We start from the raw sequence: 27,991 nt of genomic DNA on the forward strand, positions 1-27,991 counted from the left end.
TTTTGTCCTGCTGGGGCAGTATATTGTGCTGCACTTTGGTATTTGGTTTTCAGTTCTAATACCACAGTGCAAAACAATATACTGCTCCAGCAGAACCAAACACGACAATGCAACAAAATGTTATGTCCTAGCCCTAGCAGCTCACAATACCTCCCCAGAAGCTGCCCCTGTGTGGTGGCCTGTGTCCGCTGCCATGTTCGGTCCTCCAGTTGATAAGACGCAGGCTGCAGCACAGAGCCCTTCTGTCGGCCTGCTGCCTAGTCATAAAGGAGAATGCCGCCCCACATACCTCTTACATCCAGTGATTTCTTCTCCAAGACATTCTCTTTCCAACTTCTGAGTGACTGCAACACCTGAGTAGACTGACTGAAGATGTTGGCTCCACAACATGTTCATGGGTTCAGCTGGGATGCTATGGCAGCAAGGGTCCTAAGGCAGGGTCCTAATAGGTTGTATGTCAGTGAAAAAATTAAAAGCACAAAAAATGACAATAGATTAGTAATATTGCATTTCAGCGTGCACTAGTAAAAGAAAAAAGAAAATAAAGTTAATTACCTTACCAGGATTCCTAATGATCCAATCAGAGATTTGGGGGTAAGTTGCAGTCAGCCATGGGCACCTACAAAAGACGTCAGTTCTGTCTGTCCAGTAATCCAGAGTTTAGGGCACACTAGTGTTGGCCTAACAGCAGCCGGTGTCAGAGACGCAGGGGCACGGCTATTCCGTTTTTTATGCCACTTTTATGAAAAGGACGCAGATTATGGCACACGCCATATGACTGCACAACAGTTTGCAACTTCTTACTCTTCTGTCTACTTTTCAAAAGGGAACAGTGGGCACGGCTTAGAGGGGGAAGGCAAGACCTCCCATGACCCATCAGATTTACTATAATTTCCACCAGAAACTGGTGTAAATTATAATTCAAATCTAAGACAGTTTATAGAATCTCTGGTGCATAGACTTCTGACTGATGCTTCAAATGTATTAACAGGTCTGTGCCTCTTCATAAATTTGGCACATTTTGTGCAAACAGACTGGCCTAAGACTGGCTTTTGATGTCTTAATTAGTGATAAGCGAGCATGCTCGGCCGAATACCTGTTCGGCTCAAGCATCGCTATGCTCGGCACAAGGCGGTGCTCGGCTGAGTACCGCATGTGCTCGAGTCTGCTTCCCGCACGTTTCGCGACTGCTAAGCAGCCAATAAACGTGCAGGCAAGTACTGCCATCACTGTAATGCCAGTAGCCAATCATTACAGTGATTGGCTGACCGGAACGCGTCATCGGGTGCTATATAGCACCCGATGACACGTGCTCGGATCAGTCATAGTCAGGGAGAGCAGAGCGTAGGAAGGGAAAGGCAGTGTTGGGAGCGAAATTCACAGTTAGGCCTCTTTCACACGACCGTTTTTTTTTTTCGTTTACGGGCCGTTTTTTGCGTTCTGTATACGGAACCATTCATTTAAATGGTTCCGCAAAAAAAAAAACGGAATGTACTCCGTATGCATTCTGTTTCCGTTTTTCCGTTCCATTGAAAGATAGAACATGTCCTATTATTGCCCGCAAATCATGTTCCGTGGCTCCATTCAAGTCAATGGGTCCGCAAAAAAAACCGGAACACATACGGAAATGCATCCGTTTTTTGCAGAACCATCTATTGAAAATGTTATGCCCAGCCCAATTTTTTCTATGTAATTACTGTATACTGTATATGCCATACGGAAAAACGGAACGGAAAAATGGAACAGAAACAGAACGGAAATGCATCAGTTTTTTGCAGAACCATCTATTGAAAATGTTATGCCCAGCCCAATTTTTTCTATGTACTTACTGTATACTGTATATGCCATACGGAAAAACGGAACGGAAAAATGGAACAGAAACAGAACGGAAACAAAAAAACAAAACAACGGATCCGTGAAAAACAAACTGCAAAACACTGAAAAAGCCATACTGTCGTGTGCAGGAGGCCTTATTATTCAAAGAAAGCTTTTCAAAGACCCAAAAGTCCTTTTAAGTACTACTGTGTGTGTGTATTTTAGAGCAGCAATATATTTTTACCTGCGCTAAATTGATCAGTCAGGAAGAGAAAGATAGTGCAGGGAGAGAAATTTGCTGTTTTTACTACCAAAAGCTTTTCAAAGACCCCAAAGTCATTTTAAGGACTACTGTGTGTGTTTGTCAGCAGCAAGATATGTTTTTATAATACCTATTAGTGTAAATATACTGTACATCATCCGCAGACAGTGTCTTTTTGCGTAAATTCCAATAATCAGCTCCACATTTATTGTCTATAGTGTGCGCTTAATACACATCCGTGACATATACAGTAGTCCATCCGAAAACTGTTTCTTTAGCGTAAATTCCAATAATCTGGGCCTAATTTAGTGTCCATAGTGTGTGACATATACAGTTGCAAGAAAAAGTATGTGAACCCTTTGGAATGATATGGATCTCTGCACAAATTGGTCATAAAATGTGATCTGATCTTCATCTAAGTCACAACAATAGACAATCACAGTGTGCTTAAACTAATAACACACAAATAATTAAATGTTACCATGTTTTTATTGAACACACCATGTAAACATTCACAGTGTAGGTGGAAAAAGTATGTGAACCCTTGGAATAATAACTGGTTGAACCTTTTTGGCAGCAATAACTTCAACCAAACGTTTCCTGCATTTGCAGATCAGACGTGCACAACGGTCAGGAGTAATTCTTGACCATTCCTCTTTACAAAACAGTTTCAGTTCAGCAATATTCTTGGGATGTCTGGTGTGAATCGCTTTCTTGAGGTCATGCCACAGCATCTCAAGAGGTCAGGACTCTGACTGGGCCACTCCAGAAGGCGTATTTTCTTGTGTTTAAGCCATTCTGTTGTTGATTTACTTCTATGCTTTGGGTCATTGTCCTGTTGCAACACCCATCTTCTGTTGACCTTCAGCTGGTGGACAGATGGCCTTAAGTTCTCCTGCAAAATGTCCTAATAAACTTGGGAATTTATTTTTCCTTCAATGATAGTAATCCGTCCAGGCCCTGACGCAGCAAAGCAGCCCCAAACCATGATGCCCCCATCACCATACTTCACAGTTGGGATGAGGTTTTGATGTTGGTGTGCTGTGCCTCTTTTTCTCCACACATAGTGTTGTGTGCTTCTTCCAAACAACTCAACTTTGGTTTCCTCTGTCCACAGAATATTTTGCCAGTACTGCTGTGGAACATCCAGGTGCTCTTGTGCAAACTGTAAACGTGCAGCAATGTTTTTTTTTGGACAGCAGTGGCTTCCTCTGTGGTATCCACCCATAAAATCCATTCTTGTTTAGTGTTTTACGTATCTTAGATTAGCTAACAGGGATGCTAGCATATGCCAAGTCTTTAGTTTACACTCTAGGATTCTTTTTCACCTCATTGAGCAGTCTGCGCTGTGCTCTTGCAGTTATCTTTACAGGACGTCCACTCCTAGGAAAAGTAGCAGCAGTGCTGAACTTTCTCCATTTATAGACAATTTGTCTTACCGTTGACTGATGAACAGCAAAGCTTTTGGAGATACTTTTATAACCCTTTCCAGCTTTATGCAAGTCAACAATTCTTAATCATAGGTCTTCTGAGAGCTCTTTTGTGCGAGGCATCATTCACATCAGGCAATGCTTCTTGTGAAAAGCAAACCCAGAACTGGTGTGTGTTTTTTTATAGGGCAGGGCAGCTGTAACCAACACCTCCAATCTCATCTTATTGATTGGACTCCAGTTGGCTGACAGCTCACTCCAATTAGCTCTTGGAGATGTCATTAGTCTAGGGGTTCACTTTTTCCACCCGCATGTGAATGTTTACATGGTGTGTTCAATAAAAACATGGTAACATTTAATTATTTGTGTCTTATTAGTTTAAGCAGACTGTGATTGTCTATTGTTGTGACTTAGATGAAGATCAGATCACATTTTATGACTAATTTGCGCAGAAATCCATATCATTCCAAAGGGTTCACATACTTTTTCTTGCAACTGTACAGTACACCATCCGAAAACAGTTTCTTTAGAATAAATTTAAATAATCAGGTGCCAGTCCTCGTCTACTGTCTGTTTAGTGTGTTCGTTTAATACACATCCGTGACATATACAGTACTCCATCCCCAAAAACTGTTTCTTTAGCGTAAATTCAAATAATCTGGGCCTAATCTATTGTCCATAGTTTGTTGTTTTCTGTGACAAATACAGTACACCATCCGAAAACTGTTTCTTTAGGGCAAATTTAAGTAATCTGGGCCTAATATAGTGTCCATATTTTGTGGGTTTCTGTGACATATACAGTACACCATCCGAAAACTGAGTTTGTATTGCAAATTCCAATAATCTGGGCCTAATCTATTGTCTATAGTGTATATGTGTTGACATATACAGTACTCCATCCCCAAAAACTGTTTCTTTAGCGTAAATTCAAATAATCTGGGCCTAATCTATTGTCCATAGTTTGTTGTTTTCTGTGACAAATACAGTACGCCATCCGAAAACAGTTTTTTTGGGGGGAAATTTTACTAATCTGGGCCTAATATAGTGTCCATATTCTGTGAGTTTCTGTGACATATACTGTCCTGCATCCGAAAACTGTGTCTTCAGCGGACTGTAAAACAATCTGCGACACATCTAGTGACAAAACCATTAATATGAAGAAGGCGAGCACTAAGGGACGGGGAAGTGGGCGTGATGCTGATGGTGCACGCAGAGTCTGTGGCCCTGGGCGCATTGAAACTGTGCCTGCTGCCAGTGCACCAGAAAAAAAAACTAAAAGCATCCACCGTACCGAGCTTCATGTCCAACTAAGCTGGGCGACGCAGGACAAAACTGTCCAAGTCAGACCAGTGCGAACAGTTGGTCGGTTGAATTGCTGAAGATAATGCTTCCAGTCGGTTAAGCACCACTCTCTCTTCCACCAAGTCCAGTCTCTGTAGCCAAGAGTCTGGTCAACCGAATACTCACTCTGATCATCCTACCTCCCACCATGGAGAGGCTTGCCAAACGAGTGATCCCACACTCGGATATTCCAAGGAGCTCTTTCCAGCGCCACTATTACATTTGGCCCGTGCGTCCAGCATGCTTGAAGAGGGACCTGAGATATTGTGCCCTGATTCCCAATCTCTTGAGCCTTCACAGTCTCAAGAAGATGACAGTGGTGAACGGCAATCATTAGTTCACGAGGTGGATGATGATGAGACACAGCTGTCAATCACTGAGGTTGTGGTTAGGTCAGGAGGATGAGCAGAGTGAGGAAGTGGAAGAGAGGGTGGTTGACGATGAGGTCACTGACCCAACATGGGAAGGTGAAAAGCCGAGCGAGGACAGCAGTACAGAGGGGGAGGGATCCGCAGCACCACAACAGGCTGGAAGAGGCAGTGGGGGCGCAAAAGGGAGAAGTCGGCCCACACCAAACAGGCCCGCAACCGTTACACCGAGCATCCCCATGCGTAAATCTACCTTGCCAAGGGGTGGGTGTTCCGCAGTATGGCCCTTTTTTGAGTAAAGTGCAGACAACAAGCAAGTGGTAGTTTGCAACCTGTGCCGTACCAAAATGAGGCGGGGCGTGAACACTAGCAACCTCACCACCACCAGCATGATCCGCCACGTGGCATCCAAGCACCCTAATAAGTGGACCGAACGCCTGGGTCCACAATCTGGGTCTGCGGGTCACACCACTGCCTCCTCTTCACTTGTGTTATGCACTGCTGGCCAATCCCCTGTCGAAGACGCAGGCCTGGATGCCCCTCGCCCTGCACCTGGACCTTCGCATGAACCATCAGCAACAACATCCACTTTCCTGTCCCAGCGCAGCATCCAAATGTCCATAACACATACAGTCATTTGAACGCAAGTGCAAATACCCACCCACAAGCCATAGCACTAAATGTGCAACTTTTGAAATTACTGGCCCTTGAAATGTTGCCATTTAGGCTTGTGGACACTGAGGCCTTCCGCAGCCTGATGTCGGCGGCCATCCCTCGGGACGCAGTCACCAGCCGATATTATTTTTCACGGTGTGCCATGCCCGCCTTACACCAGCATGTGTCCCAGAACATCACCTGTGCCCTGACCAACGCAGTTACTGGGAAGGTCCACTTAACCACGGACACATGGATGCTACATTTCCCTGACGGCACACTGGGTGAATGTTGTGGAGGCCGGGAGTGAGTCGTACCCTGGGATGGCACAGGTGCTACCCACTCCTTGGATTGCAGGCTCTACGTCCATTAGGGTCTCCGCCAGCTCCAACCCCCACTTCTCCTCCTTCGCCGCCTCCTCCTCCACTTCCAACTCCAGAAACAGTCAGCCATCAGTCGCTAGCTGGAAGCAGTGTAGCACTGCTGTGGGTAAGCGTCAATAGGCCGTGCTGAAGTTGATCTTCTTAGGGGACAAACAGCACACCCCCGCAGAGCTGTGGCAGGGGATAAGGGACCAAACCGAGCTGTGGCTCTCGCCACTCAACCTACAACCAAGCATTATTGTGTCTGACAATAGCCGTAACTTGGTGGCGGCTTTGGAGCTCGGCAACCTGGCACATTCTATGCCTAGCCCACGTCTTAAACTTAGTGGTTCAGCGGTTTATTAAAACCTACCCCAATTTGCCACAGCTACTAGAGAAGGCACGCCGTGTGTGTGCCCATTTCCGCAAGTCGTCCACAGCTTCAGTCGGTCTGTCAACGCTGCAGCAGCACTTGCGGCTTCCAGCTCACCGACTGTTGTGCGACGTGAGCATGTGCTGGAACTCTACGTTCCACGTTGGCCAGGCTTTGTGAGCAGCAGAGAGCAGTTATAGAATACCAGCTGCAACATGTCATCGCCTTTCGAGTCAACTGCCACTATTCACAATCGAGGAGTGGGCATTGATGTCAGACCTCTGTGAGGTTTTAAAAAACTTTGATGAATCGACACAGATGGTTAGTGGCGATAACGCTATTATCAGTGTAACCATCCCACTGTGTCTACTCGCTGCTTACAATTAAGGACGATGCTCTGAGTATGGCAGACGAGAAAATGGGGGAGGACATTACACAGGGGTATAGCCAGACCACCCACAGTTCGTCTTCTCAGCGCGAATTGGACCATGAAGAGGAGGAGCTGGAGACAGTTGCCTCTGCTACAGAGGGTAGTACCCATGGAACTTTAATTCCATCGGTTCAGCGTAGATGGCAGAAGAGGAGGAGGAGGATGAGCAGATGGAGAGTCCTCCTGATGTCGACATCGATGTCTTGCCTCTTGGTACTCTGGCACACATGGCTGACTTCATGTTAGGCTGCCTTTCCCACGACCCTTGCGTTGAATCCATTTTAGATAACACCGATTACTGGGTGTTCACCCTTCTCGACCCCCGCTACAAAGAGAACATCTAATCTCTCATTCCTGTGGTGGAGAGGACGAGTAAAACGGTGCAATATCGGAAGGTACTTGTTGAGAGATTGCTCCAAAATTTTCCATCTGACAACGCGGCCTGCAGAGTCCGTACTTCCTTAGGCAACCGAGAAAGGGAGAAAACACACAGTAGTTCCAACAAAGGCAGGGCAACACTCTCCAAGGCATGGGACACTTTCATGACACCCCGCCAGCAACCTTACCCTAAAGCGCGGCCTAGTGGTACAAGGAGGGAAAAGTTTTGGAAGATGGTGAAGGAATACATAGCAGACCGTGTCAGCGTCCTAAATGATCCATCAGTGCCTTTCAACTACTGGGTGTCCAAGCTGGACACGTGGCATAAACTTGCGCTCTACGCCTTGGAGGTGCTGGCCTGCCCTGCCGCCAGCGTTTTGTCTGAGTGTGTATTTCGTTCTGCAGGTGGCATTATAACAGATAAGCGTATCCGCTTGTCCACTGGCAATGTTGACTGGTTGACTCAGATAAAAATAAACAAGGCCTGGATTGCCCCTGACTTCTCAACTCCACCAAAGGAGAGCTGAGCTGATGATGAACATAAAGGCAATTTCAATCTATCATTTATAATGTACTCAATCTACTGTAGTGTATTCCCATGCACCTTTTCCATCACAAAAAAAGAGTATATGGTTGAATCTTGCTTTCTCCTCCTCATCCAGATTGTATATATTCCCTTTACTCTAATTTTTTTAATAGGGTCAGCTCAACTGCAGGCCCTCAAACTCACTTTTTTTTTTATAGCGTTAGCTGAACAGCATGCACTTGCATATGATGTTTTAGAGTGTCAGCTCACCAGCAGCTATCGTATATGTTTTACAGGGTCAGCTCAACTGCAGGCCCTCGCAGATAATGTTTTACAGGGTCAAGTGCAGGCCCTCGCATATGTTTCACAGGGTCAGCTGAACCAACTGCAGGCCCTCGCATATAATGTTTTACAGGGTCAGCTCAACTGCAGGCCCTCGCATATAATGTTTTACAGGGTCAGCTCAACTGCAGGCCCTCACATATAATGTTTTACAGGGTCAGCTCAACTGCAGGCCCTCACATATAATGTTTTACAGGGTCAGCTCAACTGCAGGCCCTCACATATAATGTTTTACAGGGTCAGCTCAACTGCAGGCCCTCGCATATGTTTTACAGGGTCAGCTCAACTGCAGGCCCTCGCATATGTTTTACAGGGTCAGCTCAACTGCAGGCCCTCGCATATAATGTTTTACAGGGTCAGCTCAACTGCAGGCCCTTGCATATAATGTTTTACCGGGTCAGCTCAACTGCAGGCCCTCGCATATAATGTTTTACCGGGTCAGCTCAACTGCAGGCCCTCGCATATAATGTTTTACCGGGTCAGCTCAACTGCAGGCCCTCGCATATAATGTTTTACAGGGTCAGCTCAACTGCAGACCCTTGCATATAATGTTTTTCAGGGTCAGGTCACCTGCAATCTTTTACAGGGTCAGCTCACCTTCTGATGATGACAGCGAAGTCTTGCCTGTTAGTACTCTGGCACACATGGCTGACTTCATGTTAAGCTGCCTTTCCCCACGACCCGCGTGTTATACGCATTTTAGAGAACACGGATTGCTGGTTGTTCACCTTTCTCGGCCCCCGCTACAAAGAGAACTTCTTATCTCTCATTCCTTTGGTGGAGAGGACAAGCAAACCGAGCGATACCAGAAGGTCCTTGTTGAAAAATTGCTCCAAAGTTGATAGGGCAGACATCCAGATGGATCGTCGCCGTCACGTTGAAGTGCGATCGCCTAGAAGTTATCTAGAGTCAACAAAGCGGCAGCAGGTACTCACCTACAAGTCCAGTCTCAGTAGCCGAGAGTCTGGTCAACACAATCCTCACCATGATGGCACACTGGGTGAACGTTGTGGAGGCCTGAAGCAAGTTGGCTGCTGGCACCAGACTTGCCCTTTCAATAGATCCTCGTTAAGGTTAAATGTACTCATTCCAATAACAGGGCCGCTTAGGAGTACTGTATTGTTATTTATCGTCACTACCTCCCCGAGTCGGGAGTGGGTAATTGCCGCGCGCCTGCTGCCTTCCTTGCATGCTTCTGCCTTTATAACTTGACCCACCCTCTCTGGGTGGTTCACAATTAGGAAAAAAGGGGCAAGGCAACAACAGCCAATCAGATTTCAGCCTTTGACCTTCCTTGGATGTGGTATATTCTCAAGCTCCCTCTCCGACATCGAACCCTGATTCCCCATTACCCGAGATCAACATGGTAGGCGCGGAAAAGAACATCGAAAGTTAATAGGGCAGACATCCAAATGGATCGTCAATGTCACAAGGACGTGCAATCGCCCAGAGGTTATCTAGAGTCACCAATGCGGCAGCAGGCCTAAGGTTTTAGATAATCAGATCAGCAGGCGCTTGCTCCAAATGTTTTTGAGGGTCACCAGCAGGCCATCAATCATAATTTTTCAAGGGTGTATATGATGCCCTCCTTTATGTGTAACAAAGGGTGTTTTGGAGTGCCGGTTTCTTGTAATTTTTGGCAGCCCTTTCACTTAGTTCATCAGCTTTATGAGTATAGGAGTCCCACTACCTTAACAATTGTACCGCAATGTGAATGAGGCCCTCCTTTATGTGATTTACAGGCTGTTTCGGAGTGCCTCTTGCTTGTAATTTTTTGCAGCACTTGCACTTTATATACAATTGAATATAGAGGAAAAAATGTTTCCTAGCAATTTTTCATGTAAAATTGATTTTTTGGGGGGGGGGGTTTGTGCATATTTTTCAGTCTGTAAAAGTGGCGTACAACTCGGACAACATGGTTCCCAGCAGCGACCTGGGAGTCCAAGATGCATCCAGACATTGTCCCCATGCTGTTCCCGATCCATTTCGGTGGTGTTTCTGTCACTTTCTGACCTTTTCCAATGGACCAGGCACCTTCCCCTCTTCAGAGCAGGGGGTGCCTGGTTGTCTCCCATTGACTTCCATTATACTCGGGTGCTCGGCCGAGCACACGAATATAGCAATGTGTTCGGGCCGAACATTCGAATACTTTGGTGCTCGATCATCACTAGTCTTAATATATCTACCCCACAGAGTATAATGTGCTGCCATACAGGAGTGTGCTAGTATATTATAAGCTTAAAATATACACTAGTCACAAAAAGTTAGCGATATTTGGATTTCAGGTGAAATTTATGGAAAACGTAAAAAGTTCACGTTACAGTGATATTACAACATTAAAGTAGGGCATTTAAGTAGAAGCAGCAATGGTGATTTCCTCATCTCAAACAATTTATTGAAACAAAAGCCAACAGTGGTGGGTATACCCCCACCAAAAATGTCAATGTCTCAATAAGTTGTCGTGTGGCCTTGAGCATTAATTACAGCTTGACAACGATGTCCCATGCTGTTCACAATTCAAATTATTGTCTGCTGAGGTATGGCATCCCACTCTTCTTGAAGGGCGGCCCTCAGGTCATTGAGGTTCTGGGGTACAGAGTTACAAGCCTCTACACAGTGACCCAGCTAATCCCATAGGTTTTTAATGGGATTCAGGTCTGGAGAAAGTGCAGGCCACTCATTTGAGGTACCCCGGTCTCCAGCAGCCGTTACCTTATGATGCGACCTCGATGAGCTGGTGCATTGTCATCCACGAAGATTAAATTAGGCCTGTGTTGTTCATGCAGAGGCACAATGTGTCACCACTAGATCTCTGAGAAGCTCTGACAGACGTTCTTCAGTACCTCTTGCTTGAGGTTCTTTTGTTTTGGTTTCGTTTTGTCATCTCTCAGCTGTCATCTAGTTGCACTGATTGCATCCCTTTATATCCCCTCCCATACTGCATCACTTTGCGGTTTATACAACTTCCTGGATTGTGCTCTCTGCTAGATGCCGCAACTGCTGGTTCCTCAGATAAGTCTGTTCCTTTATTTGTGTTTTCCTGTTGGCTTGATCCTAGGTGACCCTGACTCCCTCCGTATTAAGTGTAGGGAGCGGTGGTCGTGTCCCCTCACTATTATAGGGTTTTCAGGTGTCACACAGTCTAGGTACGAGGGCATGCAATTATCTATCATAAAGATCTTTGCATGGGCTGAGCAGTCAGGGAGAGCTCTAGGGCTTTTATAGGGCTCACCCTTATGTTTCTTAGTTTGGGATCAAGTCAGTCGGATCTTTATTTTTGTCTTCTAGTTTTCTGCAACACCATCTGTGACACAATGACTGGATTAATGTTATTCAAGTAGTATGGGCTTGTCACTGTACCATTTACAAAGTGTAGGGCAGTTCTGTATTGACTAGACACACCTGTCCACACTATAACACCACCACCACCAAAGGTTCGTCAGGTGACAACAGTGGCTGATGCATAGCACTCTCCTTGATGTCTCCAACATCGTTGGTGGCCATCATTTCTGCTCAGCGGAAATCGACTTTCATCAGTGAACAACACTGAGGCCCACTGGTCCCTCCTTTAGCGTAGATGCTCCCTGGCCCATGCAAGACAATGACACCTGTGCCTGGTGGTGTGGTCAGGTACCCTTGCAGGTTATGTAGCATGCAGACAACACTGATGTAAACGGTTTTGAATAGTCTGATGTGACACTTGGGTGCCGCTCACCTCCCTTAAATGTGCCTGAAGTTGTGCGGTATTCATCATCCGGTTCCGCAGGGCATTGTTCACAATGAAGCAGTCGTCAGTGTGGGATGTGGCCAAAGGACGTCCACTTCTATGCCTTTCTGTGACTCTTCTAGTCTTTCTGTATCTCTGTTGCCATCTGCTGATGACACTCTGTGACACTCTAAGCTCAGTGTCCACTTCCGTCTGAGAACATCCTGCTTGAAGCCTTGCAATGGAGAGGTGCTGTTGATTAATTCATAAGTGTCATCTTGGTCTCATGATGTTAAAATGTTAATTTTGATAAGGAGGACTGTTTAAATACCAATACTAAGTAAACCAGGAAATGTATTGGGTAATTCATGGATCGAACACCTGTTGTGAATTTTGCCCTTAATCTCCTTGAGAACTGCAAGTTGTGCAAAACGTACTGAAACATTGAACAGTTGGACATTCAAAAGTTTACAGAAGGGCAGATTAAGTGCATTTTAGGTTTATCCTGAAATTTCACCCACAAGCCAAATACCCCTAACTTTTTGTGAGTAGTGTACATTATAAAATAGCAATTTCATAACGGATTTAAGTAATGTGATAAAAAAAATATAAAACCAAAACAAAACCACTATTTTGTGCAAAATATATTTTATTTTCCATGTCATGAATCAGCGGGTGTAAACTCACTCTGCCACGAGTCCCAACTCCTCTAAGGGCATTGTCTCAGTGAACCCCTTGATTCTTTACAGTAACCCTGATGGTGGGGATAGACTTTGCCAAGGGGAACACCAGGTCGCTTCCTCTTCAGGAGGATAGGCACACAAGGCAGCTGATCCAGGTACCAGAAGTACAGGCGATGTCAGCAGACGGGGTCGTTACCAGGAGCAACAGTGCAGGACCGAAGCATGAGGCAGAAGCAAAGTCAGACAGGAAAAAAGTGAGGGCAGGCAGCACAGGTACAGGTCAGGCAATCCGGCTCGGCAACAAGAGATTCAAGGCAAACAGGCAGGGATCAGATGGGTGGCAGAATCCAGGAACACAAGTACAAGTCAGGAACACAAGTAGTTATCAGGAACCTTAGCAGGACACGAGGACCTTGACGCTGAGGCATCTGGGAAGGGGGCTGAGCCACTTACATATGCTTAGGTGGGCTAGAATAGGTCAGCGAGGTCACATGACCTAAGCCACAAAGCCCAGGAAGTGATGTGCACTGGCCCTTAAGGAAGTGCAGCAGGAACAAACTGTGGAGCGGATCCAGAACAACAGCACCCACACAGACAGAGCCCAGGACCGCAGAGGTGAAATAGGAAGCACCAGCCGCAGATCACAGCTGAACATGGTGCCGGAACTGCGGCGGTAAGCAGGGGAACAGCGGCACACAGCAGCCACAGTTACAGTCCACATGGAACTGGAATGAAAAAATGTTGCTGGTCATTAAGGGGCTTTTTCCATAAAAAATTTTTTTTATTGCACTAAAGTACTGTAGTATAACAAAAATGACATATTGTGGCCTGGAATTACTAGATAACGGCATGCAGCACCAATGAAAGCCAGTGCATACATATCCTTTAGGAAACAGACGGCGTCCCTCTAGTTCTAGGGTGTTGAAGACAGAGGAAATAGGCGGAATCACTGGAGATTATTTTCAAACAAGCACTGGTGATAATAAGACCTATTACAATAATGGATTTATTAATCTTTTTTTTTACTATGGTTTACATTAAATAACCATAAAAGGTGTGGCTGAAGATATGCTTTCATTTATTTCACATAAACATGTTCTGATAGGTTGTGACATGAAGAAAATGTAAAAATTATATTTTATATAGGTCAAAACCTGTGACACAGCAAAGTGGAACAGCATGTCACACCAATTGCCCATGTTTGCTGTTGCAAGGTTACAGAAAGCATTGTGAAATGATGCTCTCCAGCAGCAGGTGGCTCCCTGAGCCATGGTTTGTAAAGTAGTGATGCACGTCTGAATTGTATAATTGCAGCTGCCTCTCTTGTCAGAAGGGGAGTACAGCATTGTAGTTACATGCCCCCCATCTCACACAGTGATCAGCACAGGAGGCTGGGAGTTTGTAATTGCCACATATGTAATTGTGTAATTATGTAATTGCCAGATATGTATTTAAGGGCTCATGCACACGACCGTATGTATTTTGCGGTCCGTAAAACATATGGATGATGTCTATGTGCATTCCATATTTTGTGGAACAGAACAGCTGGTCCCTAATAGAACAGTCCTATGCTTGTCCATAATGCGGACAATAATATGACATGTCCTATTTTTTTGCGGAACGGACACGGAATGCACACCTTCCGTTTTTTTGCAGACCCATTGAAATTAATGGTTCCGCATACAGTCCACAAAAAAAAAAAACGGAATAGACACATAAATAAAATGCGTTCGTGTGCATGAGCCCTAAAGTGTTTTCAGGGACCTAGAGAGCCCCACAAACCCACCATAATTATCTTACCATCTGCCTTCTCCGTCGCTATATACACAGTGCTCAGTGAGCACAGTTAATACAGATCAGGGAGCAGCAATGCTATTCCTTGCTCCACTTCTAACAATCATGTGATCGCTGGGTGCTGGGTATCTGCATGAGCTGCTGGGTCTTTGGCCAAGTTCACACAGCAAAATTTGTGGCAGAAAAATCTGTAGCAGATTATTTGCTGAAAACAGGTCAATTTTGTTAGCAAATTTCTAATTTGGAGGAGGTTTTAGAAGAGTTTTTACAAGTGTATTAGAAGAGTATTTAGTTAAAGGGGTGTTCCGGTAGGTACAAGTTATCCCCTATCCTCAGGATAGGGGATAACTATCAGATCGGTGGGGGTCCTACTGCAGGGCCTTCACCAATGACGAGAACGGTGGCCCCGTACACCCTGCAGGCCTCTTGCTGCTCCCCTAAAATGACCGGAGAGGCCGGTCGCACATGCGCGCGGCCGCTCCATTCATTTCTATGGGAGCTCCGGAGATAGCGGAGTCTCCGGAACTCCCATAGAAATGAATGGAGCAGCTATGCACATGTGCAAATGGTCGCTCCTGTCTTTTTAGAGGAGCAGCAAGGGGCCTGCAGGGCCCCCCGTTCTCGTGATTGGTGGTGTTCCCACCAGTAGGACACCCACCAATCTGAAGTTAGAGTTCTGGAATGCATTGGATGACAGTGACATAATGCTGTCAGTGTTATACAATATATTCCAGACCTCTAAGGGTTATATAACATAATAAGGCAATATAATGCTATGAGACCCTGTCAGTACTAGGAGGCCAGCACGGGAGCTGCTGCATATTCACACTGCGAGTCCGGAGTGTGGAACTCGCTTGTCTGAAAGGGGCCTAAGTCATGATGAGAAAACATAAAGTAGTATTTAATCATGGGGGCGATAAGAGAAAACTGCAAATGTGGTAAATTTGGGTCAGTACGATTACAGCGATACCAAATACATAAAGTTTTTTTAATGTTTTACTACTTTTTTGCAATAAAATCCATAACTTTTTTATTTTTCTTTCTATAGAGTTGTGTAAAGGCCAGAGAGACACAGCCTTCTGGGGAACAGTCAAAGCAGGCTTGGGGTCGACACTAGGTCCCATTCAGACTATACACACATCGGCACCCCGCAATATTACTTGCAGGGGCTAATGGGAGACAGAGGGAGTGCACTGGGGACCTTTGCAGCACTTAGACCAGACCGCTGAGCAGGGGCGGATTGGGAACCTAAAGTGGCCCTGGAAAAAATACCTAACAGTGGCCCCGGAAAAAATACCTAACAGTGGCCCCATATTGTTAGAGGGTCTAAATTGACAGGAGGCGGGGCAAAAAAAGTAGGGGGGGGGGGGGGGCGTCAGCAATATCATAGTGCAAAATACCACATACCTGCACCATATATTGCCCCAAAAGCTGTCCTTCTGAGTTGGCCATCAATAGAGGCCATTTCTCCTCTCCTCTTCCAATTGTCTCTGATTATGATATGGAGCAGGGGGCTTAGGAGGTGAAATGGGGAACATAGTTGAATTCAGAAGGGCATGTCACTGGCTGGGTACATAAGTAACTGATTCTCACAGAGTTAATTACCACTGCTAGCTTATTATGTACCCAGCCAGCAGCAGTCGGCCCCCTGGACATTGGCCCACCGGGAAATTTCCCTGTAAGGTCTATGGCCAATCCACTCCTGCTGCCGTGAAAAGCAAGAAAAGAAACACAATCCAGTTCACTAATACACTGTACTGTAATTTATTTATTTTATGCACTTATATAGCGCTACTATATTCTGCAGCACTTTACAGACATTAGCATCCAACTGTCCCCAATGGGGCTCACAATATAAGGGCCCTATCTTTGGAGTAAAAGTTTTATTAAAGGGCTTCTGTCAGCAGAAATAACAGTATTAACCTGGCTGACATTAGCGATGTGCTAATGTCAGCTAAACCTAAATAGCCTAGTCCTGTTTTAATACATGCCCCTGTCACTGCAGAAAAATAACTTTTATCATATGCAAATAAGAAGACCCTCTCTGCAGAGCGATGCCGGCTGGTGTCTTCCTCCGGGTGTACTGTGACATATTCGGCGTCTATTATTTGGTATTGCCGCGTCCATGCCTGCACTACACAATTATCATGTAATTTACCCCACATAATGAACATCGTACAAAAAGAAATGCCAGAATAGCTTTTTGCTTATTGGCCACCAAAAAGGAATAAAATGGGATAAAAAATGTTATGTACCGCAGAATGATACAAATGAAAACTACGAGTCCTACAAAAATCAAGCCCTCACATGGCTCCGTAGAAAGAAAGAAAGAAAAAAAAATGTAGAACATAAAAACTCAGTGATGTATTGCTGTTTCTTCCCATGCCCCATTTCCCCCCTGCCTCAGTAAGTGTAATGGTGCCATTAAAAACTGCAACTTGTCCCACAAAAAAGAATCCCTCATACAACTACATTGACGGACAAATAAAAAAGTTATAGCTCTTGGAATGTGACAATGAAAAAAATTGCCTGGTCACTAAAAGGTTAAGTCATTGTTACCGTAACCCAAATGTCCTGTTGAGCATTACCTAAAGTCGTGGGATCTGTTAGGTTTCTGACACAATCCATTAAAAATTGTCACAAATGTTGTCAGCGTGAATGCAGCTTACTTTTTCAGTAAATTGTGATTGGCTGAGCAGTCCTTTCCTGGCAGTTCCAGTGTGTCGCGCCAGAATCATAAAGTGAAGAGCGATGGAGAGCGAAGCAGCACTAACATGGCAACGGTGGGGGATTTTAGAGGTGAATAATGATTCTTCGATTTTTTTTTATCCCTTCTGGAGAGAAAAACACCGGGGTAGATTTATCAAACTGGTGTAAAGTAGAACTGGCTTAGTTGCTCATAGCAACCAATCAGATTCCACCTTTCATTTTTCACAGCTCCTTTGGAAAAGGAAAGGTGGAATCTGATTGGTAGCTATGGGCAACTAAACCAGTTCTACTTTACACCAGTTTGATAAATCTTCCCCACCATGTCCAGTTGTTACATGCTGGTCAATAGGGAATGCCCTACAAACACCAATTTTCTTAGTAGTATTGTTTTAAGACAGTAACTTTTTTTGTCCCTTGAGTTTTTTTTTTTTTTTATCACAGCATGTATTGGGTTAAACATTTTCACATAGACTTGCTGTGTGGCAGCACACTTATAGGACCTCCTGAAACCTATTGCAGTCTACCGAATCTTTACAGGCATCAAATAAATCCCTGCCACAGGTAGGGCTTAACAGGCAGCTTACTATGGCAGGCATGGGAGCCTTCATAAGGTCCCAGGCTGCAATAGTAACTGATCGGAGCCCTATGATTTCATTGCGGGGGCTCTGTTTGGAGTACAGTGGGTGTTAAATAGCTGACATTAGCCCGCTCCATACATCCCTTAAACTAAAATGACGTCCAGTTACATCATTTTGCTTTAAAGGGTTAATTAGAATAGACTTCATTCACTTTTTGCTTTTATTGGTGGCTGACATACACTCACCTAAATAATTATTAGGAACACCATACTAATACGGTGTTGGACCCCCTTTTGCTTTCAGAACTGCCTTAATTCTACGTGGCATTGATTCAACAAGGTGCTGATAGCATTCTTTAGAAATGTTGGCCCATATTGATAGGATAGCATCTTGCAGTTGATGGAGATTTGAGGGATGCACATCCAGGGCACGAAGCTCCGGTTCCACCACATCCCAAAGATGCTCTATTGGGTTAAGATCTGGTGACTGTGGGGGCCATTTTAGTACAGTGAACTCATTGTCATGTTCAAGAAACCATTTTTCCAGTCTTCAACAATCCAATTTTGGTGAGCTTGTGCAAATTGTAACCTCTTTTTCCTATTTGTAGTGGAGATGAGTGGTACCCGGTGGGGTCTTCTGCTGTTGTAGCCCATCTGCCTCAAGGTTGTGCGTGTTGTGGCTTCACAAATGCTTTGCTGCATACCTCGGTTGTAACGAGTGGTTATTTCAGTCACCGTTGCTCTTCTATCAGCTTGAATCAGTTGGCCCATTCTCCTCTGACCTCTAGCATCAACAAGGCATTTTCGCCCACAGGACTGCCGCATACTGGATGTTTTTCCCTTTTCAAACCATTCTTTGTAAACCCTAAAAATGGTTGTGCGTGAAAATCCCAGTAACTGAGCAGATTGTGAAATACTTAGACCGGCCCATCTGGCACCAACAACCATGCCACGCTCAAAATTGCTTAAATCACCTTTCTTTCCCATTCTGACATTCAGTTTGGAGTTCAGGAGATGGTCTTGACCAGGACCACAACCATACATGCATTGAAGCAACTGCCATGTGATTGGTTGACTAGATAATTGCATTAATGAGAAATAGAACAGGTGTTCCTAATAATTCTTTAGGTGAGAGTATACTCTTTGGACAAGAGCATTGGGACAAACCTCTTAATAATTGAATTCTGGTGTTACATTCAGTCCAATTGCCACAGGTATATCAAATCCGGCACCTAGCCGTGTAGTTTCCCTTTGTGACTGGGTCGTTCTAAAGAGCTCACTGAATTTGAGCGGGGTACTGTAACAGGAGGCTATCATTGTAACAGTTCGTGAAATGTCTTCCCTCCTAAATATTCCATGATCAACTGGAGCGGTATTATTGTAAAATGGAAGCGTTTAGAATCCACAGCAACTCAGCCATGAAGTGTCAGGCCATGTAAAGTTACAGAGCAAGGTAACCAAGTGCTGACACACATAGGGGATCATTTATTATAACCGGTCTTAAAAAAATGCTGGTCTTAAAAAGCCCCTGCGCTAGCAGCGGATCCGCCAAAGTGGTGCCGGCCTCTACATAACTTTGGGGTATCCAGTGCCGGTCTACATGTAAGCCAGCTTTCTTGTTGTCTTACATTTAGACCATTTTGTATGCCGAAATCAGGTGTAGAAAATGATGAAGGAGACAGGCCTGCTGGCCCGTCCCCTTCCCCACCCACTTTTTTAGACCTGGCGTGAGCGGAGAAAAGTCGCAGATTGTGGCATAAATGACCCCCATAGTCCATAAAAGTTGCCAACACTCTGCTGACTTAATAACTGCAGAGCTCCAAACCTCATCTAGTGTTAATATCACCACAAAAAGTTTAGTGAAGAAAGGATAGTTATGGGGTTGTTTTCAGGGGTTGGCCTGGGCCCCTAGTTCCAGTGATTGGAAATCTTAATTTTATTACATGACACAGAGGCGCCTATTGCTATCTCTTCCTTTACTGAACAACAAATAGCAGCAAAGAAAAACCATAACAAGAAACCATGGTGATAAGACCCTCCCACATAAGATCAGTATAATAGTCCTTGTTTGTCCAGATTCCTCCTCTTTCTTTGCTGCTGACCACTCAGATAAGTACTCACTGTGGTCTTTGTTTCAGAGATATCTGAGAATATATATATGTCCTTTTAGGGCTGGGGGTATTAGTCTCGCTCAATTTCGGCCGCCATTTCCCCCTCTTCTCCTTCTATAATCTAGATCTCCCTCTTCCTGCTTTCTCGCGCCATTCGTAATCTCGCGGGATTTCAGACTCACCTCTGACTGGTTCATCCTCACTTCTCTCAGCGCCGGACGAAATCTCGCGGGATTTCGGGCGCATCTTCAGCCTGCCCTTATTTCAACTTTCTATTAACAGACATTATCATGTCTGAGGATAGCCTCCCTATGAATCACCCTATTCCTGAGGCCATGGAGGAGACCCCTCATGCCCAGGAGTCAGATACCACAGCCAATGAAGCACAGGCTCTGGCAATCCAGCGCTCTGTTACTGTAGCTATCCATGCTGCTATGGGCTCCATGTCTTCAGCCATCTCTCAGTCTATTTTTGAGGCCCTTATGGCACATCCATCATCCCCCAGGCCCTTTAGCCGCCCAAGACCGCTGAGCTCATGGCCAGCTAACGCTGAACTATTAGCCTCCAGAACTAATAAGATTGGTGTGATCCCTTCCACCCTAGATGGCGCGCTATGTTTGTGCAAAAGAGCCTATGTCTGCCAGGCAGAAAAGGCGAGGCCATGGAAATGCGCCAGAGCGCAATATGACACAGATTCTGAGTCAGAACTTGGATCTGAGGAGGAGGCACAGCCAAAGTCCATGGATAGTTCAGAGCAGGAGGACCTGGAACTGGTAGATGTGGACCCTCCTGGGCCATCTTCGGTTCCAGCCACCCCCCCTATTACCTCTACTAAGGTTCCTTCGGAAACCTCATCTGCTGTATTGGTTCCCTCTGGAGAGCCTCTTTTCGACCCTAAAGCACTCCACCATCCGAGGTCCGCGGAGTGGCTCCCTTCGGACCACGTCGCCAGATACCTAGAGACCCAGGTCCGTCAGCCCCTTAGTAAGGAGGCTAGGAACAAATTGAGAGCTGAATATCCTAGACCCATTGTCCCGAGCAAAGTCTGTGAGACACCCATTGTGGACCCCAAAATGTCCTAATTTCTGGCCAAGTCAGGATGGAACCCCCGTAAGGGTCTTGAATCAGCCTTAAGGTCCTGTCAGCACAAACTACTAGACGTCCTAGGCCCCCTTACAAAGATATTTGAATTAGCTGAATCCGCCAGAACCCAGAACTCCCAGGTGGATCCGGAGGAACTCCGGGGATGGGTGCAGCGTGCTCTGTGCATCACAGGCAACGCAAACACTTCTCTCTCTATTAAAAGACGTAAGGCAATACTGTTCAAAATTGAACCTAAACTCTCTAACCTGGCCTTAACGGAGGCGGACAAAGATGCCCAGGGCCTCCTGTTCGGAGACTCTTTTATTAAAGATCTCTCCCGTTTCGTGGGGGCCTTCACCGCATTAGGTAAGGCCCAACCGTCTACGAGACGTGTTTTCCAGGGATGAGTCTCCACCAGGGCCGGCAGTTCTAGGGGCCGTCTGTCTGGCCGGTCAACTTTCCAGGCCCGTGGATCGGGTCGAGGCTCCTTTTCATACAGAACCTCTAACCAAGAAGTCCGACAGCCTCCCGCCTTCTTCCCCACCCGCGGTACTTCATGGCACCCCGAGGTGCCAGGGGATTCTCTGGATCCAGACGTCCATTCGGTAAGTCTACCAACCCCATTATCTTCTTCGACTGTTTGGGTAGGGGGCAGACTCCATCTTTTTTCCAATGCTTGGTCAGCCATCACAGCAGATTTTTGGGTTCTCGCTACCGTCCACGGGTTCCATATAGAACTGGTATGTTCCCCGATCCGCATCCCCCCCTTGACCCCATTATCCTTCCCACCCCAAAAGAGCTTCTTTAACACAAGGAATTGAAGGTGCTTTTTCTCAAAGGCGCAACAGAACCGGCCCCATCCTCTCCCAATTGCATCCTCAGCAATATGTTTCTGGTGGCCAAAAAAGGAGGGCAGATGCGTCCCATGACCAACCTTCGGGCACTAAACACCTTCGTCCGTTATCGCCACTTCAAAATGGAGGGCATTCACCTCCTCAGGGACATGCTCCTCCACGGAGATTGGATGTTCAAATTAGACATAAAGGATGCCTATTTGACGTCCAGGGATTTCCTTACGCCACCTGGCCTGCATCATAGGCCTCCTCTCCTCTTCGATCCAGGCAGTATTCCCAGCATCTCTGCAATACCGAGCCTTGCAGCGCCTCAAGAACGCCCACCTTCACGCGGGGGTATCCTACGCAGACTTGATCACCTTAGACGAGGAAACCAGAGACGAGCTGACATGGTGGATCCGCAACCTGGAAGTCTGGAATGGCAAAGCTATTTTCGGCCCTCGTCCGGATTTCACAATAGATTTGGACGCCAGCCTGCTGGGAAGGGACGCTTATTGCGATGGAGTGACCACGGGGGGACACTGGTCCGAGGAGGAGTCCGGTCTCCATATCAACGTCTTGGAGCTTCTTGCAGGATTTCCACAGTGCGGTATATCAACGCCATGGGGGGCACGCACTCGACTACATTATCCCACCTAGCGCAGGACTTCTGGACTTTTTGTCTGGCTAGGGGTATCACTGTGATTGCAGAATATCTACCCGGCCTTCACAATACTCACGCGGACTGGAGTTCTCGTTTTCTGTCCGACTCCAGCGATTGGAGATTGCACACGACGGTCTTCTCATCCATATTCTCCCGGTGGGGGCCCTTCTATTTAGATCTCTTTGCGTCCCATCTGAACACCCAGCTCCCCAGGTTTTTCAGTTGGCGTCCGGACCCAGACGCGGAGGCCATAGACGCTTTTCTACAGAACTGGTCAGGACACCTCATGTACGCTTTTCCTCCTTTTGTTCTGATCCATCGAGTCTTAGCCCAGTTCCGCCATCAGAGAGCCGAACTGGTCCTGGTAGTCCCGTTCTGGACCATCCAGTCATGGTCTCTACAGCTGCTGGAGTGCTTGATCCAGTGCCCTCTCCTTCTCCCAGTCTTCTCAGACCTCCTCTTAGATCCGTCGGGTCTACAACACCCTCTCGTTTTAGAAGAATTTCTACAGCTCCTAGCTTGCAGGATCTCAGGGAACCCTGGAGCATCGCAGGAGTTTCGGACTCAACTAAACGCCTCTTGGAGGACTCATGGGCTTCCGGAACCAGACGGACCTATCGGGCAGCCTGGAAATCTTGGATTGACTGGTGCCTGGCTAGACACGTGGATCCCGTTTCAGCACCTGTGACCGAGATCCTCCATTTTCTCATATCGCTTTTCAAAGATGGAAAAGCATATCGTACTATTAATGTGTTTCGTTCAACCATTTCTTCCTCTCACCAGGGATTTGACGGGTGCCCTGAGGGACAACACCCTTCGGTATGCCGCCTTCTTAGAGGCTCCCGTCTGTCTCGTCCTCCCAGACCCCGGTTCACCTCTACCTGGGATGTGTCTTCGGTACTATCCTTGTTCTCTTCTTGGCCATCTAACACAGACCTTTCCTTGCGTCAACTTTCGGCTAAGTTGGTTTCCTTATTCTGTTTAATTTCTTACAAAAGAGTCTCGCTCGTTCCTTTACCCCGGACGGTGTGGTCTTCAATATTACATGTCGCACCAAGACCAACATTCGGTCCGTGTCTTATCCAAGTTTCCCGGATGTTCCGGCCCTCTGCCAAGTCGCCTGTCTGAGAGAATATGACTCTTGTACCACATGGCTCTTCAGTATGCCCTCAGCTTTTTCTGTCCTACCGCCGTCCCTTTCATCCTGTCACCAGCGTCACTCTGGCTCGATGAGTTAAGTGGATTATGTCCTCGGCAGGTGTGAACACTTCGGTTTTCACTGTGCACTCCATGAGAGGAGCTTCTGCGACTTCCATGGCAGTTGCGAGATTGGAGGACATTATGAAACTAGCGGATTGGTCACGGGTCTCTACGTTTCGTGAGTTTTACTTTCGTCCTCCTGTTCATGTGTTTTCCTCGGTTGTAAGTCAGCTTTAAACTCGCAATAGGAGCCTCCGTGTCATGTAATAAAATTGCATGATTTTCCTAAATTATGACATAAAGTCATGATTTTATTAAAGACACGGAGGCGAGTATTGCCCCTCCCTTTTGGCTATTCCCCCCCCTTATGGTCTATTTATTATTCCTTATTGATTCTCTCCAAGCCTATGGTCTTATTTGCAATTGGTTATGCCTGTATATGCACTTTACAAGATTGCTGCCTTATCCGCATTCCTCGCAGTACCGATTACCTGTTCTTCTCTTTGTTTTTCTTTCATAAGATGAACATTACAAGCAGATACGACCTGGAGTCGGTGGTTGTGTTGTTCTTTTCCAGCTCTGTTCTTCGTTTGGAGGTTTTATGTTATGTTGTTATTACATCAGAGTTTCTTCTTCCTCGGCTAGAGTGCAGTTGCGAGACGTTCAGCGTTTACAAAAGACAGTCATCGTCAAAGAAAGAGGAGGAATCTGGACAAACAAGGACCATTATACTGGTCTTATGTGGGAGGGTCTTATCACCATGGTTACTTGTTATTGTTTTTCTTTGCTGCTATTGGTTGTTCAGTAAAGAAAGAGATAGCAATACTCGCCTCCGTGTCTTTAATAAAATCATGACTTTATGTCATAATTTAGGAAAATCATGCAATTATTCAGCATACCAAGACATTTTGGATAATTGTATGAGACTTTGTGACTACAGTTTGGGGAAGCACCTGTTGTATCAGCATGACAGTGCCCCAGTGCACAAAGCAAAGTCAATAAAGGCAGCGTTTGGTGTGGAAGAACTTGATTGGCCCACCACAGTGCCCCAATCTCAACCCTATACAAAACTTTTAGGATGAACTAGAACAGAGATTGTGATCCAGGTCCTCTTGGCCATCGTCAGTGTCTGACCTCACAAATTAACCTCTGGATAAATGGGAAAAAATTCTCACAGACACTCTCCAAGATCTTGTACAAAACCTGCCCAGAAGAGTAGAAGTTGTTTTAGCTGCAGAGTGTGGACCAACTCCATAGTAATTATGAAGGGGAGAAAAACAGAACTGGATTGCACATCCACAATGCTATGCTTTGATCTAATTAAACTCGCTTCTCAGCGCCATATTAAAGTGTACAGCCCCCCATACTACATGCTGTACAAGAGGTATTAATGTACATGCCATGGGTGGCATTGTCAGACAGCAGGGTTGCTGTTTGACTCCTGGGTCCTGCCGCCTACTAGGGCAGTGCCGCTTTGTCACTGCATTGTGCTGCGCCTTTTTGTCAGAGTAGGTCCCACTCAAAGAGGCGACCTTGGCGTGGTGAGTGGGCTTATGCCTTTTGATCATAACGTACACTAATGCCTCTTGTACAGCATGTAGTATGGGGGGCCGTAAACTTTAATATGGCGCTGAGAAGCGAGTTTAATTAGATCAAAGCATAGCATTGTGGATGTGCGATCCAGTTCTGTTTTCTCCTCCTGATAATTGTTATTTGAATCTTCCTTCTTTACTACTGGTATCAGCACTCCTCCCATTTGGCACAGGTGGTTTTACTCACAGAAGTCTGCATATAAGTGGTCATTGACCTGTAGCTCCTGATAGCTATGAACATGTTGTGTTAGACAACTGTTCACATGGTGCAGTACTGCGTGGTGGCCTTTGTTTTTGTGGCGCTGTGCTGGTGGGACCCAGTGCCTTGGGTTTGTAAGACAGCAGAGGTGCTGTTTGACTCCTGGGTCCCACTGCCTACTAGGGCAGTGCTGCTTTGTCACCGCATTGTCACTGCGACTTTTTGTCAGAGTAGGTCCCACTCAAAGAGGCGACCTTGGCGTGGTGAGTGGGCTTATGCCTTTTGATCAAAATGTACACTAATGCCTCTTGTACAGCATGTAGCATGGGGGGCTGTACACTTTAATATGGCGCTGAGAAGCAAGTTTAATTAGATCTAAGCATAGCATTGTGAATGTGAAATCCAGTTCTGTTTTTCTCCCCTTGATATATGCAATTTGATATTTTCTCTTCTTTATTACTGGTATCAGTACTCCTTCCATTTGGCACAGATGGTTTTAATTTAGCAGAAGTCTGCATATAAGTGGTAATTGACCTGTAGCTCCTGATAGCAATGGACATGTTGTGTTAGCCAACTGTTCACATGGTGCAGTACTGCGTGGTGGCCTTTGTTTTTGTGGCACTGTGCTGGTGGGGCCCAGTGCCATGGGTGGCATTGTCAGACAGCAGGGTTGCTGTTTGACTCCTGGGTCCTGTCGCCTACTAGGGCAGTGCCCCTTTGTCACCGCAGTGTGCTACGCCTTTTTGTCAGAGTAGGTGCCACTCAAATAGGTGACCTTGGCGTGGTGAGTGGGCTTAGGCCTTTTGATCATAACGTACACTAATGCCTCTTGTACAGCATGTAGTATGGGGGTCTGTACACTTTAATATGGTGCTAAGAAGCGAGTTTAATTAGATCAAAGCATAGCATTGTGGATGTGCGATCCAGTTCTGTTTTTCTCCCCTTGATATATGCAACTCCATAGTAATGCCCAGGGGCGTACACAAAAATCATTGGGCCCCATAGCAAGAATCTGAATTGGGCCCCCTAACTCCGCCCATTACCCACCCCTGGCCGTGGCTCCTCCGCTGCCACACCCATTTGCTAATAAGTAAAGAAATACAATGTATAAATAACCTTTTAAAACTCTTATGGATAAATCATAATTTTTTTTTATAGAGGGAACCGCATTCCTCCGCCTTCACTCACAGGTGCCGCGATCAGCATTGATCGTGGCACCTGGGGGGTTAAATGATGGGGGCTGTGCACTGTCCAGAGACATTACATCACATGTGACTGATATCTGCCGCTCCTCTTATAACGCTCCAGTGCTGATATAACCTCCAGAGACATTACATCCTATGTGATTGATATCAGCCGCTCCTCTTATAACGCTCCAGTGCTGATATAACTTCCAGAGACATTACATCGTATGTGACTGATATCAGCCGCTTCTCTTATAATGCTCCAGCACTGATATAACCGCAAGAGACATTGCATCCTATGTGACTGATATCAGCCGCTTCTCTTATAACGCTCCAGCGCTGATATAACCGCCAGAGACATTGCATCCTATGTGACTGATATCAGCTGCTTCTCTTATAACGCTCCAGCGCTGATATAACCTCCAGAGACATTACATCATACATATGGGGGTGAGGGCTGGGAAAATTTGAAATGCCACTGATGGGGGGGGGGGGGAGTCACTGGGAGACATAACTTCTTGCTTTGCATGAAGTATAGGTGAGATAGTCAGTGGGCAGGTCTGTGAAGGGCTGGAACAGCAGGGGGACACAAGATGTTCTCTGGCAGCAGTTTCAATCAGGACTCTGACTTCCCTCCCACAGTAACTTACCCCATTGTTGCTGTGTAGGAGGACCGGTGAGGGACTGAACTTTATACTGGAGGCACAGTGACACCGGAGGTCAGAAGGTGCAGGGTCTCCATTATCTCCTGCTGCTGCCTCGGCTCCTCTGGCTCCGCCCCCTCCTCACACATGAAGGAATATCACACTGCAGAGAGGAGGAGGGGGGGGGAGCTGTCTGCTCATGTCAGATCGGTAAAGTTTACTTTGGAGAAAGGAACAATCCCTGCACGGTACTGTGCTGTCCCTTTCTCCAAAGTAAAACTAAATGCAGTCCAGCAGCAGAGAAGGAAGAATGGTGGTAGCTGGGAGCCGGCCCTTGCTTCCATGCACTCCGGGCCCCCCCCTCCCACGGGCCCCATAGCAGCTGCGTGGTCTGCCTATATTGGCAGTACGCCACTGGTAATGCCCATGGATTTAGAAGGGGATTTCATAAAAGCTCCTGTAGGTATTTTGTGTAGGTGTTGTGTGTAGGTGTCCCAATACTTTTATCCATATACCGTATCTATATGGCACTATTCTTAGCTGGGGAGAAATCATATGACTTGTTTCATAATTGCTGTTTATCTGGTTTACATGACTCTTTACCTACATTCCTTTCCGCATGCAATTATAAAAGTATCAAACTGCAAGGCGAGAAGAAGCTCTTAATGTGAATCAGCAAGTTTAGAATGAAATACTACTTTTCTCATTTACAGTATTTTTTGCCCTATAAG

General features: G+C 46.1%; 1 long non-coding RNA gene across 1 annotated transcript; it reads right to left on the reverse strand.

The window, feature by feature from the left end:
- Positions 1-301: 301 nt before the first annotated feature.
- LOC122932105 lies at positions 302-27,668 on the reverse strand. The gene is made up of 3 exons (XR_006388277.1): positions 27,267-27,668; positions 556-619; positions 302-442 (listed from the first exon to the last, which is right to left on the reverse strand). It is a non-coding gene; the product is annotated as an uncharacterized LOC122932105 (long non-coding RNA).
- Between the last annotated feature and the right edge of the window lie 323 nt (positions 27,669-27,991).

The sequence above is a fragment of the Bufo gargarizans genome, chromosome 3, assembly GCF_014858855.1.
Source record: "Bufo gargarizans isolate SCDJY-AF-19 chromosome 3, ASM1485885v1, whole genome shotgun sequence".
NCBI lineage: Eukaryota > Metazoa > Chordata > Amphibia > Anura > Bufonidae > Bufo > Bufo gargarizans.